The 18,161-nt window shown below is 42.7% G+C and overlaps 1 protein-coding gene across 1 annotated transcript in view; it reads right to left on the reverse strand.

Annotated features, from left to right (window-relative positions):
- The window catches only part of osbpl8 (oxysterol binding protein-like 8), a 246,558-nt gene extending 228,397 nt beyond the window's left edge, over positions 1–18,161 (reverse strand). Inside the window, 1 exon segment of the mRNA XM_055153241.1 lies at positions 17,847–18,161. The gene's annotated coding sequence lies outside the window, so the exon portion shown is untranslated.

Genomic DNA, 18,161 nt, shown 5'->3' on the forward strand with positions numbered 1-18,161 from the left:
TCAGCCATGATTTAGCTTTTGTTTTTCACTGAACTATATTGAATCGATTCGTAATATATTACATCGAACTGAAAGTGCACTGTATCGAAAAATGTATCGTATCAAGGGCTGCGGCAATAACAGGAAAAATGAATCACCGCGGTACTAAGAGGCCAAAATCCACCGCGATCACCACCCATGACCAACGTGACCTGACCCAGAGTCCTGCACGGGTCCATTTTTAGAGACCCGCCCCGGGCCCGTTAACATTCCACCCATTACCGCCCGTGACTAACCCAGACTAACCCTGGAACCCTAGACTAACCCAGGACTAACCCTGGACTAACCCAGGACTAACCCAGGACTAACGTGTACGCGTGTAGACCGTCTGGTGACTGCAGGCGAAAGGATGGAGGTAAACACAGCTGTCGCACGATCTCGCTTTGTGGACACCTGCTCTTCGTGCTCGGGGTTCTCTCTCTCTGACCTGGCGAGAGACTCTAACCCGACCCGGCGCGGGACTCTGACGACGACTCTGACCTGGCGCGGGACTCTGACCCGACCTGGCGCGGGACTCTGACCCCACCTGGCGCGGGACTCTGACACGACCTGGCGCGGGACTCTGACCCGACCTGGCGCGGGACTCTGACCCGAGCTGCCACAGTGAGAGCTGGAGAGATGCAGCGGCACTTGTTCCAAAGTCAAATGTTACTTCTCCTGCGCTACACCCACTATATCCACACAACAACCAAGGTACATGTGCATCTGCGAAACAAGTGCATCATCAGAGAGAGTTTTCAGAGCCACTGGAAATATTATAACTCCGGGGGATAGGTGCGATATCATTGCATTTCGCACTGTTGAACCACTATATCGCACCACAGGAGAAATTCCCTAACCACGACAGGCCTAATCGTTAAATGTAAATATTAAGAATTATGCTAAAAATCTCGTCTTGTCGATCTCGTCTTGTATAAATTGACGTTTATACTTCTCTAGTTTAGTCGTTCTCATGCAGAAATAAGAAGGCTCTTTACGACTGCGGCCTTTGCATCCATTTAAATTTGGATTCAGTTCTGATTATTCTTGCGTCCCTGTTGTAGAAAACCAGCGGCCCGCCTCAAAGCAGGTCAGAGACGAGGAAACACTCTCATTAACATTNTGGTTAAAATAGACAGGGCTGATTAACAGAGTAGTAGTGGAAACCTATGACTATAATAATCTGACCCCTCAATATGTTTATTATAGTTATGATGATGTAAAGTAAGAAATAATATTAGTTGAATATCGACAATGATCAATTATATATAAAGGAGGTCAAAATCCTATGACTATAATAATCTGACCCCCAATATGTTTATTATAACACAACATGACTAAATTCAAGGTCGTTATTCTTACAAACCGTTGCCTAAATTGACATTATGATTAAGGATTATCTGAACACAGCAAACTAAAAACCATAACAATGTAAAATACAATATAAAAAGTGACAAGATTGTTATGTATATGCAATTTTAACAATATGTTACATTTACACAAAATACCAAGTCGTTCTCCATCAAAACAATCCTGAAAATACCTTAAAAGAAAGTGAATATGTAGTAATATATAATAAAAGTAAATGACATGACAAATTATGATCAGATAATTAACTACTAAAGAAAAAAGTTAAGGCAGTTAAAATCCTATGGGGGGGGTCACTTTACTATAGCGGTATGTTCACCCCGGGGTCAATATACTGTGGGGGTCAAAATACGATCTCACACTGGAACTAAAAGAATGTTTGGTGAATTTTATCAAGTGGAAAGACGTTATTGTCCTTCTTCCTACGGGATTTGGCGCATTACAAACGTCACGACCAAATAGCAGCAGTTGGTTAAATAAAAAAAGTACCCGCCTACTGTTGAGCGAACAAATCCTAATGCTGTGAGGTCAGACGGTTTCCACTAGGGATGGGCGTGATTAGTCAATTAATCGATAATTGATCATTAAGAATTTCATCGATTACGTTAATTTTAATCGACAAACCGAATGTAGGTTGCTCTGCGTAGTGTGACCAAACAGGTGTGCACATGTGTCTCTGCATCAGAAGGAGCGAGACACAAACAGTGGGTCAGTCTGCAACGAACCGAAGCGCAAATGTGGATTTAACAATGATTTGTACAAGAAATTCCACGCTTTCTGTTCCCTTCGGGACAAGTGTGAGTCCATGTGCACAGTGTATAAAGCAGCACATATGTTTCTGTGTCCAGTGGGAAAAAGTTTTACCAGGTGAGAGTCGCTCAATGTCGATGACGAGTCCCCACCTCCCTCCCCCCGTACGCTGTCCTGGTTTTGACAAACGCAAATCTGGTCACACTAACCTGTATTCACCTGAGTCATGTCTTTTAATCCGACAGATATTGACCGCATCAGCGACACAAGAGCTGTAGTTTTATCTTTGCTGAGTTTATGCAAATTAGTGATGCGGTTTTAAGTTTTGTTTCTGTGAGAGTTGAACAAAACTGAATTAAACACATTATAATGTCAAACAGCTGATGTGGATCTAGAGTGTTTGTTTATATGTCGTAAAGTTGAATTTATTTATGCAGATTAGTAGTGCAGATAGTAATAATAATGATGATCATTTTAATATAAAAACGTTAATGATTAATCGATAATCGATCAAGAAATTTTCATCGAATGCCCAAAGTGAAACCGTCATGAATCAGGCTCGGTATTCTCTCATGTAAAAAGGAAAACGGAACGGCCGTGAATCGAACCCGGGTCGAGTAACAGACGGTGCCTCCAGACAAACCTGGATCTTGCCTCCTCCCACGTGACAGAACGATACCATCACTTTCTAGACTCTGAAAATGACCCTTTCTTTCGACAAACTTAATCTAATTCCAATAGAGACATCATTTTGCCCTTGTTTTGAATTCAGTGTCACTCGGACAGTTCCATCTGCGCAGAGGCGGCCGAGGACTATTAGCCCCATTCAAATGTGGAGCCATGTGAGACTGTGGGGCTTGAATGGGAAAGTGCATTTGAATGGAAAATGACTTTGGCTATTCTTACCTTAGAGCAGAAGCAGAAGCAGTCTGTCCCGCACAAGTCTATGGCCTGGAAACTTCAGGACTCCACATGCAAACGAGCGTGGGCCGGAAAATATGGAAATGAACGGCCGGCTTAAACACGTAATGAACTGCTTCTATTTTAAAACGAGATATAATTTACACTTTTTTTTTGCCGTCAGGATAGAACTGTACGTCTTTCATGGTGACAAATGTTGAAGTTCAATAAATAGTTAAAGAAAATATAGATGATAAACGATTATGTACTAAAACAGAAATAACAAATGCTTTGAACCTCCTCAGACAGACAAAAGGTCGTCTGTTTTCAGCTGGTGGGATCCTGGTGTCAGCGGATTAGGCGAGATGAGTTTGAGTTTGTTTGTAAACGATGGTGACCAATGAGCTCCTGCGTTTAACTCGAGTCACTGAAATAAACAAATCTGACTGGACGACCATGTTTGGTTCTGGCTCGAGACGCGGTGGAGGGAGCGGGACCAGACTGGATAAAAATACAGAGAGATCAGTCTGGATTGGCCCCAGTGTGGTTTTATTGATCATGTAAATTCAGTTTCACTTAAGGCCCTCTGCAATATTAGCCTGATTCGTCAGCAGGTTTCACTTTGTGGAAACCGTTTGACCTTGCAGCATTAGGTTTTGCTCACTTTTTTTATTTAACCAATCGCTGCTGTTTGATCATGACATATGTAATGCGCCAAATCCCGTAGGAAGAAGGACAATAACGTCTTTCTCCTTGATAAAATTCACCAAACTTTCTCTATGTTCCGGCTTTAAATCCTTGATCTCAGGAATCATTGCCAACACAGAATGTCTGTCTTCGTCTACATCCATCTCGATGCTTTGTTTACTGTTGTGCTGTTCCACAAAAGGGACACAGACAGACGCGACGAGTTTGACTCGCTCTTGTATATGTACCTAGTTGCTGGAGAGAAATGAAATTGAGCAAAGGCACTAAGTGATGCCAAACTGGCTACTGCAATATGGCCAAAACTAAAATTTTTAGGTTATTAATAAAGTACTTTTTCACACACTGGACAATTACAATTTTAACAGATTTTAATTAACATCAAAGAAATTTAACAAACTGAAACTGTCTTCAGTTTCTTTTGTATACCGCGCTCTTAAGCCTCTAACCCCATCAAAAAACGACTGCGCGCCCACAATCCAGGGCGCCCTATACACGAATCCACTCGAGTGTCCCAGCACAACTTCAGTAAACTACAAAGCCGCACCACCCACAGAACACACAAACACACACGGAGCAGACAGCGACCGCACAGCGAAAAACACCCACAGACACACTCATCACTCCACGCCGACGAGGAACGGAACGGAGGAACGAACCGAAAAAGCGAGTGCAATGTGCCACTTCTAGACACGACTGAACAACTGAGTCACTGCGAACACGCCGACAATCCGTTGGTCCCAGACAGCACCTCCCTACACGCCACAAACTGAACAAAGCCCAGAGTCACCGTGAACGAACAAACAAACAAAACCACTCACCCATCACACTGTTGTGTTTCCTTTAAAGTCCCACGCAGTTTATTTGTGAAAAAAGTTCAAAAATAGACCATTCAATGACAGTGCGTTTTATAATCCAGAGCGACTAATAGCCCAGAAAATATGGAAGATCTGTAACTTAATTTTAATAATTTAAATTAGAATGACAGATGTTTAATTGCACAATAATGCTGCTTTACATGTAATAAAGTCAATGAGTGTCAGTGTTCATGATCCTAGATTTCACAATTTTGCAATTTTTCAAAATCTCGATTATTAAAAACATAAAGTAATCAAAGTAAATCTATTATTGGCCCAGCCCTAGTTTCACTTAAAGTAATTCAGAGACGGTCGGACTCCTTGTAAAAGGGTATAATAGCTCCACAGGTCTATTTATGTCAGGAATGTGCTCTAATGATTTTCTTCTGCGCTGTAATGTGGCCTCAGGTTCAGCTACTGTCACTGAAATAACTGTCATTCCACAGCCTTTGGAAACACAGACCTGAGTTCTTCTGATCTCTGGAGCTTTTACTGGAAACTCCGCTCTCTTTAAGGACACGGTCACGGTCACGGTGTGTGTGAGGCCGGGATATAAAGAAGCATTTAAAACATGTTTGAAATACATCACATTTTACAGGTTAGTGATTATAATGCCGTATTTTCCGGGCTATTAGTCGCTCTGGATTATAAGACGCACGGTCATTAAATGGTCTATTTTTGAACTTTTTTCACAAATAAACCGCGTGGGACTTTAAAGGAAACACAACAGTGTGATGGGTGAGTGGTTTTGTTTGTTTGTGGCGTTCACGGTGACTCTGGGCTATTTGTTCAGTTGTGGCGTGTAGTATGGGAATGGAAGACATTCGATGTGAAATTTCTTAACAGGTTCGTCATCCACATTGAGCGACTCTCACCTGGCAAAACTTTTTCCCACTGGACACAGAAACATATGTTCCTGCTTTGTACACTGTGCACATGGACTCACACTTGTCCCGAACGCAACGGAAAGCCTGGAATTTCTTGTTCAAATCATCGTTAAATACGCGTTTGTGCTTCGGTTCGTTACAGACTGACCCACTGTTTGTGTCTCGCTCCTTCTGATGCAGAGACACATGTACACACCTGTTTGGTCACGATACACACAGCAACCTACATTCGGTTTGTCGATTAAAATTAACGTAATCGATGAAATTCTTAATGATCAATTATCGATTAATCATTTAATCATGCCCATCCCTAGCGTGTAGGGAGGGTGCTGTCTGGGACCAACGGATTGTCGGCGTGTTCGCAGTGACTCAGTTGTTCAGTCGTGTCTAGAAGTGGCACATTACACTCGCTTTTTCGGTTCGTTCCTCCGTTCCGTTCCTCGTCGGTGTGGAGTGATGAGTGTGTCTGTGGGTGTTTTTCGCCGTGCAGTCGCTGTCTGCTCCGTGTGTGTTTGCGTGTTCGGCGGGTGGTGCGGCTTTATAGTTTACTAAAGTCGTACTGGGACACTCGAGTATAGGACGCTCTGGATTGTGGGAGGCGCGGTTGTTTTTTGATGGGGTTGGAGGCTTAAGAGCACGTCTAATTGTGTGGAAAATACGGTACTTATTTTTTATGACACAAAGATTTAATTATTTTAGTCAAATGTGTGTTGGTCTGTGCTGTTATTAAGACTACGTTCAGACTGCAGGGCTTAACGCTCAATTCCAATTTTTTTGTGAAATCCGACGTTTTTGCGAGCTCGTTCACATTTTCAATTAAATGTGACTTGTATGTGACTCCAGTGTGAACATTAAACGGCCCAAAAGTGTCCCACATGTGACACTGGAGACACGACGACGTCAACCGCAGCGAGCGTCTCTGTGTTTACAGAAGTTGTGCATTCGAGCACCTGGAGATTTTAAAGTTCCTCTCGTACCGGAGCCAGAACATGAACAACTTACTTGTTTTAAGGAGGAGATTGAGAAGGAGAAGGACGAGGTTTTTGGTCGTGGTGTTTTGTGGGGCAGCGGCAGCGACGTCCGTTGAAAGGAACGTGTGGATGTGGAGACGGAGCCAAGAGTGGTGGTGAGTGGTGATGTGCTTCACTTCAGTGACACGAGTTCATTAACAATTTTCACCTACTTCAGCGCAGAATAGTGACGTTTGTGTCTTGTTGATAACGTGTAGGTGGATGAATGCACTTTGGTCGTTCAGACTGAAGTCACATGTCAAAAGATCAGATATGTATCAGTTTCAGGAGCACATATCCAAGTGTCCTGGGTCACATTTGAAAAAATCGGATCTGTGTCGTTCAGACTGTCATTAAAAGATCAGATACAGGAACATAGGGGCCAAAAAATCAGATTTGGGTCACTTCAGGCTGCAGTCTGAACGTAGCCTAAATGACTTTTGCTAAATTGTAATCGAGATGAGGATTTAATAATAATATCCAATGATCAATAATCAGCTTGTGTGTTCTTAAAGGATTGGTCTCCAGTCCTCTGTCAGTAAATGCAGCTGGTTCGGAGGAAGACATTAGACTGTTTTTGTGGTGAACTGTAATGATTTAAAAGCCACATGTTTTAATGTGTTTTTCAAAAGAACTGAGAGACTGTTCGAAATCAATATTTAATCAAGACGTCCTTTTCAGTGGTCACAGTTATTAAGTAAAAATCGTTTGAACAGAGCTGACGTTGCCTGTGCCTCCATCTTATCTTATCTTATCAAAACACCACTAACCCTGAGCCTGAACTTCCTCATGTGGAGTCTTGTTATATGGTTTTAAAGGGACAGTCTGGAATTTTGGACATAGTGCCTCATTTCCTCGTGAGTCGGAGTGTTGGAGACGTGTGGAGACACTTTTGTAAATATTCCATCCAGTCCTTGTATTTGCAGAGGTCTCTGGTGCTAGACTAGTGCATGTCAATAAGTCTTTATTTATATAACACTTTTCACAGACATTTTTTGTGCCCAAGGACACTTTACAGAGCATTATTCAGCATTACTCATTCAGCATTATTCATTCACTCTACACCTGGTGATGGTAAACTAATATTGTAGCCACAGCTGCCCTGGAGCAGACGGACAGAAGCGTGGCTGCAATGCCAATCGGTCGCCATCGGTCCCTCCAACCACCACCATCGCTCACGCACACACCACTTTCATACTAGGCAATGTGGGTGAAGTGTCTTGCCTAAGGACACACAATGATTGAATTGATTGTATTTAACTGACTGTTCATGGAGACCTGGAGCATGTTTTGGGTTGGGTCAATGGTCATAGTTTATCCTGCCACTAAAAACAGTCTTACCCACTCCAAAAAACACCCGAAAAAAATCTATTATTACACCAGACTGTCCATGTGAATGTCTGTGTCGATAGAATAATTTTAGAAGTAAAACCAACCTTGCATTTGAAGGATTTATGTCTGAGCAGCAGCAGTGAGTTGTACTTCCTGATAAAAAGTTTGGCAGCAGTGGCCTGACATCACCTAGCGCCTATCTTACGGGCAAAGTAAAATTCCACTGCTGCTGAGAAAATAGTCCCTCAGGATGCGACGAGTCATGCGATGCAAGGTTAGTGTCATAAAAATGGCCACCAGCTTATTTGGTATTGGTATCGGCCATGAAAATCTTTACTGACAAACGTTTTAGAACATGTTTAGTAGGGATGGGACAAGATCTCGTGCCACAAGATCTTGCGAGACAAAATTCCCACAAGATCGAGCACATGAGAAAAATTATCTAGATTTATTGATTTTTTTCCCGAAATCTTTATATTTGAATTGGACAAAAGTGGGTTACTTATTGGTGACTTACATCTCTAATAGTTTCAAAGAGCAGCAGCAGAATGGAAAACAAAACTATGAAATCAAATTTAAAGAAAACTGTGAGGCCAAAATTGGAAACTGAACTGTGAAATGTAGGGGAGTGTAAAAATATTGAAAAATCTATATATATTGTATCGTTTAATTTGATGATACAGTATTGATATCGTGGGCTGCTGTGCCGATATATTGCCAAGAGCATTTTTAGGTACATTTTACTAAATTATTTTATGTAACAGCTACAATTGTGTCGACATTTTCACCGTTTTGATGAATAAAATTGGTGTTTTTCATATCAACTTTGCACAGACTTAGTGGATTTAGAAGACTTTTAGTACCTCAGCCATGATTTAGCTTTTGTTTTTCACTGAACTATATTGAATCGATTCGTAATATATTACATCGAACTGAAAGTGCACTGTATCGAAAAATGTATCGTATCAAGGGCTGCGGCAATAACAGGAAAAATGAATCACCGCGGTACTAAGAGGCCAAAATCCACCGCGATCACCACCCATGACCAACGTGACCTGACCCAGAGTCCTGCACGGGTCCATTTTTAGAGACCAGCCCGGGCCCGTTAACATTCCACCCATTACCGCCCGTGCCCGTGATAACCCAGAACTAACCCTGGACTAACCCTAGACTAACCCTAACCCAGGACTAACCCTGGACCCTGGACTAACCCTGACTAACCCTAGACTAACCCAGGACTAACCCTGGACTAACCCTAGACTAACCCAGGATTAACCCAGGACTAACGTGTACGCGTGTAGACCGTCTGGTGACTGCAGGCGAAAGGATGGAGGTAAACACAGCTGTCGCACGATCTCGCTTTGTGGACACCTGCTCTTCGTGCTCGGGGTTCTCTCTCTCTGACCTGGCGAGAGACTCTAACCCGACCCGGCGCGGGACTCTGACCCGACCTGGCGCGGGACTCTGACCCGACCTGGCGCGGGACTCTGACCCGACCTGGCGCGGGACTCTGACCCGACCTGGCGCGGGACTCTGACCCGACCTGGCGCGGGACTCTGACCCGACCTGGCGCGGGACTCTGACCCGAGCTGCCACAGTGAGAGCTGGAGAGATGCAGCGGCACTTCTTCCAAAGTCAAATGTTACTTCTCCTGCGCTACACCCACTATATCCACACAACAAGCAAGGTACATGTGCATCTGCGAAACAAGTGCATCATCAGAGAGAGTTTTCAGAGCCACTGGAAATATTATAACTCCGGGGGATAGGTGCGATATCATTGCATTTCGCACTGTTGAACCACTATATCGCACCACAGGAGAAATTCCCTAACCACGACAGGCCTAATCGTTAAATGTAAATATTAAGAATTATGCTAAAATCTCGTCTTGTCGATCTCGTCTTGTATAAATTGACGTTTATACTTCTCTAGTTTAGTCGTTCTCATGCAGAAATAAGAAGGCTCTTTACGACTGCGGCCTTTGCATCCATTTAAATTTGGATTCAGTTCTGATTAATCTTGCGTCCCTGTTGTAGAAAACCAGCGGCCCGCCTCAAAGCAGGTCAGAGACGAGGAAACACTCTCATTAACATTGAAGACGGCCCCGACCAACCGCACGGGCTTAAGTGACACGAGGAGACACTACAGATGCACGGCCTGTCCTCACACGATCAGGAAGAAGAGCTGCGGTTCTGCGGTGCTTAAGTGTCCTGTTTCTGATCCCGTTGGCGAAAGTGAAACCAGAGCCGCGGCGGGAGGAGGAAGAAGAGGAGGAGGAGGAGGAGGAGGAGGAGGAGGAGAGGGGGACGGAGATAAGCGTCGCGCAGCCGTGAGGTCGTGGGGTCTGTGTGTGTGACGTACGTGCTGCTGTGGGCATTAGAACACGCACCAGAAATCAGGCCATATGCTCCAGCGCAGAGGAGGAGATGAAGACGATATGGGCCTGTGGAAAAGTTTATGTATATTGAGGATGGGAATCTGTGTCTATTAGGGATGGGCGTTCAATTAAATTTTCTTAATCAATCGTCGGAAGAATTAACAATCGATTATCGATTAATCATTAACGTTTTTATATTAAAATGATGATCATCATTATTATTACTATTTGCACTACTAATCTGCATAAATAAATTCAACTTTACGACATATAAACCAGTCCGTTTGACATTATAATGTGTTTAATTCAGTTTTGTGCAACTCTCACAGAAACTAAACTTAAAACCGCATCGCTAATTTGCATAAACTAAGCGAAGATAAAACTACAGCTCTTGTGTCGTTGATGCGGTTCAACTTTTGTCGGATTAAAAGACATGACTCAGGTGAATACAGGTTAGTGTGACCAGATTTGTGTTTGTCAAAACCAGGACACCGTACGGGGGGAGGGGGGAGGGGCCTCGTCATCGACATTGAGCGACTCTCACCTGGCAAAACTTTTTCCCACTGGACACAGAAACATATGTGCTGCTTTATACACTGTGCACATGGACTCACACTTGTCCCGAACGGAACAGAAAGCGTGGAATTTCTTGTACAAGTCATCGTTGCACATCGTTCGCATTTGCACTTCAGTACGTTGCAGACTGACCGACTGTTTGTGTCTCGCTCCTTCTGAGTGCAGAGAGACACATGTACAGACCCCTGTCTGGTCACACTACGCACAACAACCTACATTCGGTTTGACGATTAAAATTAACGTAATCGATGAAATTCTTAATAATCAATTATCGATTAATCAACTAATCACGCCCATCCCTAGTGTCTATCTCACTATTCCGATGCAGGGAACATTATCGATCAATCCATCTTTGTTTTACTTTGTATTGTACCATTAACATCAAATGATTCAGTCGTTTGATATATTCTTCAGGCCTAAACAAAACCCGTTAGTTCAGTAGAGGTCGGGAATTCAAGGTCTGAAATTACCCAGATGATTCTAGTGAACGGTAAATGGTAAATGGTCACATTTTTCTATAGCGCTTTTCCACCTTCAAGGAACTCAAAGCGCTTTACAACAAGGAACCAGTCACCCATTCACACACACATTCACACACACCAGTGTACACAGACACTGTGGGCAAGGTGGATTAAGTGTCTTGCCCAAGGACACAACGGCAGCATTCATCTGTGGGAGCTGGAATCACACCAGCCAAACCTGTGGGTCAGTGGATCTGACCGCTCAACCTGTGATGTTTATGTCGAGAGCTGGAATCAAACCGCCAACCGTCAGATCAGTGGGTGAATGCTCCACCAACTGAGCTACTGAGGCCACTGAAAGTGTACAGAGTTTAAAAACACAGTGCAGCACTTCCTGTTTTACCACATGACATCACAAGTTGGAACAGAATGTCTAAAGCTGCAGGGTTTGTGCGTTAAAAATGTGTGAATGAAACAAAAAGAACTCCAGGTGTGTTTGTGATGAGGAATCACCAGATGGTGTAATATGAGCCTTTTAATTCACGTTTCTTATTTGACAAGATCTAGTAACACAAAACCAGGAGTAAAACTGGTCAATCCACCGACCAAAGCCGCAACAAATCAAAGCAGGAATTCAGCTAAACAGGACTTGACCACATTCAAATGCATCGACTACAGTGAGGATCAGTGTTGTGTTATAGACGTACGACACAACAATGACAGAGGGAATTTGTACGTTTAGTAAAGGGTTGTGGATCTAGGGCTGTCGCAATAACCGCAAAAATGAATCACAGCGCTACTAAGAGGCCCAACGCGATCACCGCATGTGACCAACGTGACCCGACCCAGAGTGCAGCACGGGTCCATTTTTAGAGACCCGCACCCGCCCAGACCCGTTAACATTCCACCTGTTATCGCCCGTGCCCATGATAACCCAGGACTAACCCAGGACTAACCCAGGACTAACCCAGACCAACCCAGGACTGAGGTGCATCAACGTAGACTGTTGGGTGACCGCAGGCGGAGGGCAGAGCTTCGCGCCACACGGAGGTAAGTGCAGCCGTCGCCCGATCGCGCTTTGTGGAAACCTGCTCCTCATGTTTGGGATTCTCTCTCTCTTATGTCCGCAGGTACCCGACCTGGCGCGGGACTCTGACCCGACCGACCTGGCGCGGGACTCTGACCCGACCTGGCGCGGGACTCTGACCCGACCTGGCGCGGGACTCGACCTGGCTGGCGCGGACTCTGACCCGACCCGACCTGGACTGGCGCGGGACTCTGACCCGACCGACCTGGCGCGGGACCTGACCCGACCGCTGGCGGGACTCTGGCCCGACCTGGCGCGGGACTGACCCGACCTGGCGCGACCTGACCGACCTGGCGGGACTCTGACCCGACCGACCTGGCGCGGGACTCTGACCTGACCGACCTGGCGCGGGACTCTGACCCGACCGACCTGGCGCGGGACTCTGACCCGAACGACCTGGCGCGGGACTATGACCCGAACGACCTGGCGCGGGACTATGACCCGAACGACCTGGCGCGGGACTCTGACCTGAGCTGCCACAGTTAGAACTGGAGAGATGCAGCGGCACTTGTTCCAAAGCCAAATGTTACTTCTCCCACATAACACAGGCAACATCCACACGACAAACAAGGTACATGTGCATCTGCGAAACAAGCGCATCATCAGAGACACTTTTCAGAGCCGCTGGAAATATTATAACTCCGGGGACGGGGAGGGGGTGTGATATCGCTGCAAACCGGCAACTTATTAACGGTGTTGAGCTGCTGTACCACGACGGCCCTATGCAGATCTAGTCAAAAGTACTGAAAATCTGATACTAATCAATGCTAAAATGGATATCGAAACTAGATGCTGATGTGAGTAGGTATCGATACTAAAAAAAAGTCCCACAGCATGAGCCTTTCCTGAATGTCTTTAGAATGATCCTGAGCTGTAGCAAAACAAGTACAAGATCACATAGACTAGAGTACACCCATGGACCAGTATGGAACCACACACTGTTTACAGAAGTGAACAAACCCTAAACACAAACAGTGCAGCTTTCTCTGTCGTGTATATTTTACAGAAATTAGCTCGTTAGTATTTGTTATAGCAGTAATAGCACTGCTCCGCCCCTCTGCCTCTGCCTGGATTTGAATACGACCCTGGGGACTAAATAATTGCCCACCCGTGGCCCCAGTCAGCGGGGAATGAATTCTTAGAAGACAATCAAAAGAGACACCAAAATAGCCTGGGCTAAAAATACAGTATAATGTGATCTAAGGCGAGCAAATAACCGAAAAAAAAAAAAAAAAAAGATCCAATTCCTGCCAATTTCCCATCAGCCTGTGGTAATTTCATCATCAAAATCAATCCAAATGTGCTTATGGGGTACATTTAAAACAGCTCAGGTCTTCAGCAACGACAAGCGGAACAAAATAAGCAGCATTTTCAAGAGAATAGACCATAAAAATAAAACACAAAGTCAAGTTATTGCTGTCTGCCTAAGGTCACATACGTGTTTAGAGAAGATTCTAATCAATACTAAAACTAGTACTAGAACTAGATATTAAAAAAGCCCCATTGACAGGATGGAAATGAAGCTTTCCAAAATGTCTTTAGTGTGTAAAAATATTGAAATACAGATATATCGTATCGTTTAATGTGATGATACCAAGAATGTAACAATAATCGAAATATCGTGATATCGTATTGTCAAAGTTCTCACAATAATATCGTGGACCATCACAACATATCGAATTACAAGTGTCTTTGCTTAAATGAAGAGTTATGGTGCAGCAATAGAAATAAAAAAAATAAAAACAGAGGGAACTACATAGACCATGATCCTTGAAGAAGAAATAACTTTTAAATATTAGTTCTTTGGATTAAGTCTTTTCAAGGCATTTTAAGAGGAAAAAGTCGTATATTAACAGTTTTGTTTACATCAGGGGTGTCAAACTCATTTTGGTCCGGGGGCCATATCCAACCTAATTTGATCCCAAAGGGGCCGATCAGAAAACTCATGTCATATAAACCCAAAATAACAATAATTTCAAATATTTGTGCAGAGAAACGCAAATCTATTACAGAAATCTTTTTTAATTGATGAACTCTTTCTTTTACAAAATATTACAATATTATGAACAACCTGAAACTTTAAGAAAAATACAATTTCAACACAATGTTTTAACATGAACTTGTATGTAAATAGGAATAAGTCAATTTTCTTGTAAAATCCTGCACTCGGCTCCACTTTTCTCATGTTGGACATTTTTCTGATGAGGGTGTCACGGTCAACAGTCAAAACGATCGTCCTTTAAGAGCGTTTGGAAAGAGACAAGTCTTCATTTGTGCTGCTCTGGTGGGAGGGGCCACGTACAGAGACGCTGTGATAAACACCACAGAAAATTAACAAGATTTTAAGAGAAAATATAATTAAAGTATTTTAGTAAAAAAATCAGCCGAGGGCCAGATTAAAGGTCTTGGAGGGCCGGATCCAGCCCCTGGGCCGTATGTTTGACACCCCTGATTTACAGCCTCCACAAAATATCGTACTGTGAGATGTATATCGTGAAAATGTCATACTGAGAGATTTGGATATTGTTACATCCCTAATCGTGAGCCTCCCCAACATATCGTGAGCTTTCCAACGATATCGCAATAAATATCGTACCCTGAGGTTCATACTGTGACGATATCGTATCGTGAGACTTGGATATCGTTACACTCCTAGCTGATACAGTATAAATATCGTGGGCTGCTGTATCGATATATATTTCGATTATCAAGAGTATTTTTTGGTGTATTTTACTAAACACCATCTCACCTATTTTATCCTCTCTCCATTGGCTCCCAGTGTCTTTTAGAGTCGATTTTAAAATTCTTTTATTTACTTTAAGTGTTTGCACGGCCTAGCGCCCTCCTACCTCACTGACCTGATCCACACTTACGGCCCATCTTCCCTCTCGCACTCTCAGCTCCAGCTCGTCGTCCCAAAAACTAAACGTAAGCTTCGTGCGTTTTCTGTTGCTGCCCCTCGGCTCTGCAACCAGTTGCCATTAGAGATCAGACCGGCAGAGTCTGTACCTGTTCTTAAATCACTCCTAAAAACGCTCCTTTTCTCACTGGCTTTAAACAAGTGACATGTACATTTCTTATTGAGTATCTTACTATTTTCTATGTTTTTAAGTAGTTCTGTTGTGTTTGTACTGTATATTTTTCTTCTGCTGAGATTGTCATTGTCTGTTCTGTGTTTGTGTACAGCTGTAAAGTTTTTAAAGTGCTTTATAAATAAATAAAATTGGTATGGTAAACTATTTTGTTACAGAGCTACATTTTTGTTGCTTGTTTAGAGGAAAGGAACTCGTTCATGCGACACATTTGACATTTTCACTGTTTTGAGTAAAATGGGTGTGATTTAGCCTTTGTTTTTTATGTATCGTATCATATTGAATCAAGTATCGTATCTGCAGCTTCTTAATGATACCCAACCCTAGTGACAGTAATAGTACAAGTATAAACCAAAGCCCTGCAACAAACACGCCCAACCTCAATTAATACTTCAGTAATTCTGCAAAAAGTACAATTAGATTTTACTTGCCCAGGCTAGAATACTAATACACGTTTATAATTATTAAAGAAAAGACCATATAAAACATTTTCCTTTCCTGGAAACACTCATAAAATAATTCTTTCACAGCCCTGACCTTTGGCATGAATGTATTAGAGATAAATTGCTTTTGTTTTTATACAAGCAACGGAATGTAAAGTATGAACTTATCAAAGAGGAAAGTTCAACTCCCAGTGTTATTAAACAATACATGTGTTCATTTGGCTGGATTGTTTGAAATAATGCCCTGATTGTGACAAACAATAGGGCTGTCAAAAGCATCAAAAAACAGAAACAAATCGATACTGAAACTAGTAACATAACTAGATAAACATCTGCTCAGGTATGGATACTGAAAAGTCACATTCAAGGGACAGAAATGAAGCTTTCCTGAATGTCTTCAGAATGATCTTGAGCTGTTTCAGAACAAGTTAAGAGCACATCGACTAGTATACGCCCATGGACCACTGAGGGCATTACACCAGACATGTCAAACTCAGGCCCGGGGACCAAATTTGGCTCATGATATAAATGTATTTGGCCCGCGAGATCAAATCAAATATGTATTAGAGCTGCCCACCGGCTACAGATAGACTATAGAGACATTATTTATTTAAAATGTTGTTATTATTTTATATTTTGCTTGTTCTGGATTCAATCTTTAAGCAAAACTATTATTGAACATTTATTTTAATAAGAAAATATTTAACATTACAGATCTGGAAAGAAGAGAAAACATGCAGATGTTGCGGAAATTTTTCAATAAATATTTAGTTTGGCCCACGACTTAGTCCCAGTTTTTAATTTCGGCCTCTGTGAATTTGAGTTTGACTCCCCTGGACAACAGATATAAGGACACGATTTAATGTTGAAAATCACATTCTGTGGCATAAATAAAGAGCGTTATTCATTGTCAGCATGGTTGGAACTGAGTGTCAAGTTTATTCCTTATCAAAATCCAAGTTTTAGTATTATTATTTAGTATTTTAGTACAACTAGACAACTAGAGCTAGGTACCGGTTATAGAATTTTTGTGTTATGAGACATTCGGTTATTTAAAGTATAAATCTATGTTTAATCATTGTACATTATAAGATTATCAAAATTGCTTTGTATCTTGTTCAAACTGTATGTAACTTAAGAAGTTGCTGATACGATACATACCTCGATACATCGGCCACGATATGATACGTATCTCCAGACATTTATCTTTCATTTCGATATGATTCAATACGATACATTTCAAATCGATCCAGTACGGTTCAATAAGAAATAAAGGCTAAATCACGCCTGTGAGACAAAATGTTTTTGTTAAACCACTTCCTGTGCAAAGTTCATGTGAAACACAAACATTTGAATCATCAAAACTGTGATGTAAACGTTAAATGTTTCCTTCGTCCAAACACACAACAAAACTGCAGCTGTAACAAGATAATTTAGTAAAATATACCAAAAAATACTAACTTTTTTTTGGTGATATATCAATACAGCAGCCCACGATATCGATTGTATCATCACACAAACGATACGATAGGTTGATATTTCAATATTTTTGCACACCCTTATTAACAAATAGACTATATAATCCTGACAGGTACACATTAGACCATGCATTCACGCCCAAAAAGCACAAAATTTGCATTGCAATTATCAATTTGCTAAATAGTCCAACGTGACTCAAGTGTAAACAAACCACCACGTCTTCGTAACCTACGATATGACAACTTGACACCTCTTTTACAACTCCTTTTGACAAATCTGCAGAAAATATGGCAAAATCTAGTTACTGCATTTCCATTTTCACATATGTTTAATACAGATCCAGATGTGGCAGCAGCAAAAGTGACGAGATGTCGCAGGTTCTGACAGTTATTACATAAGAATTATCGAAGTCGAGCAATTTCACCACATTTTCACACAAAACTGGCCTTTGCGCGTGATCAAACTGCGGGTTTTGTCGTGCTGATGCGTCGTGTTTGCTCTTACCTTTACGATATTTGCAGCAGGGAGGGTGTTCGTGCGGCTAAACCCAGGAAGAAGCCGCGGATCTCCAGCCCCAGTCAGTGACGGGCAGGCGGCTGCTGCTGCTACTAGCCGTTAGCATTCAACCTTTATTTTTAGCCTTAGCCGCTCGCTTCATTCGCTCACTTTTTGCGTCCGGAACAGCGGCGTCAACGCGGCGATTTGCGAGGTGCGAGTTTTAAAAAGTGGCGCTGAAAGCCAAAGACGATCGTTCCCGCGGCTCAAAGCGGAGGGCTCCAGTGAAGTGCGGGAGGTACGCGGAGCTGACCCGCCTGCACG

Source organism: Boleophthalmus pectinirostris, unplaced genomic scaffold (genome assembly GCF_026225935.1).
Source record: "Boleophthalmus pectinirostris isolate CB_2022bp ecotype Guang Dong unplaced genomic scaffold, ASM2622593v1 HiC_scaffold_18, whole genome shotgun sequence".
Lineage (NCBI taxonomy): Eukaryota > Metazoa > Chordata > Actinopteri > Gobiiformes > Gobiidae > Boleophthalmus > Boleophthalmus pectinirostris.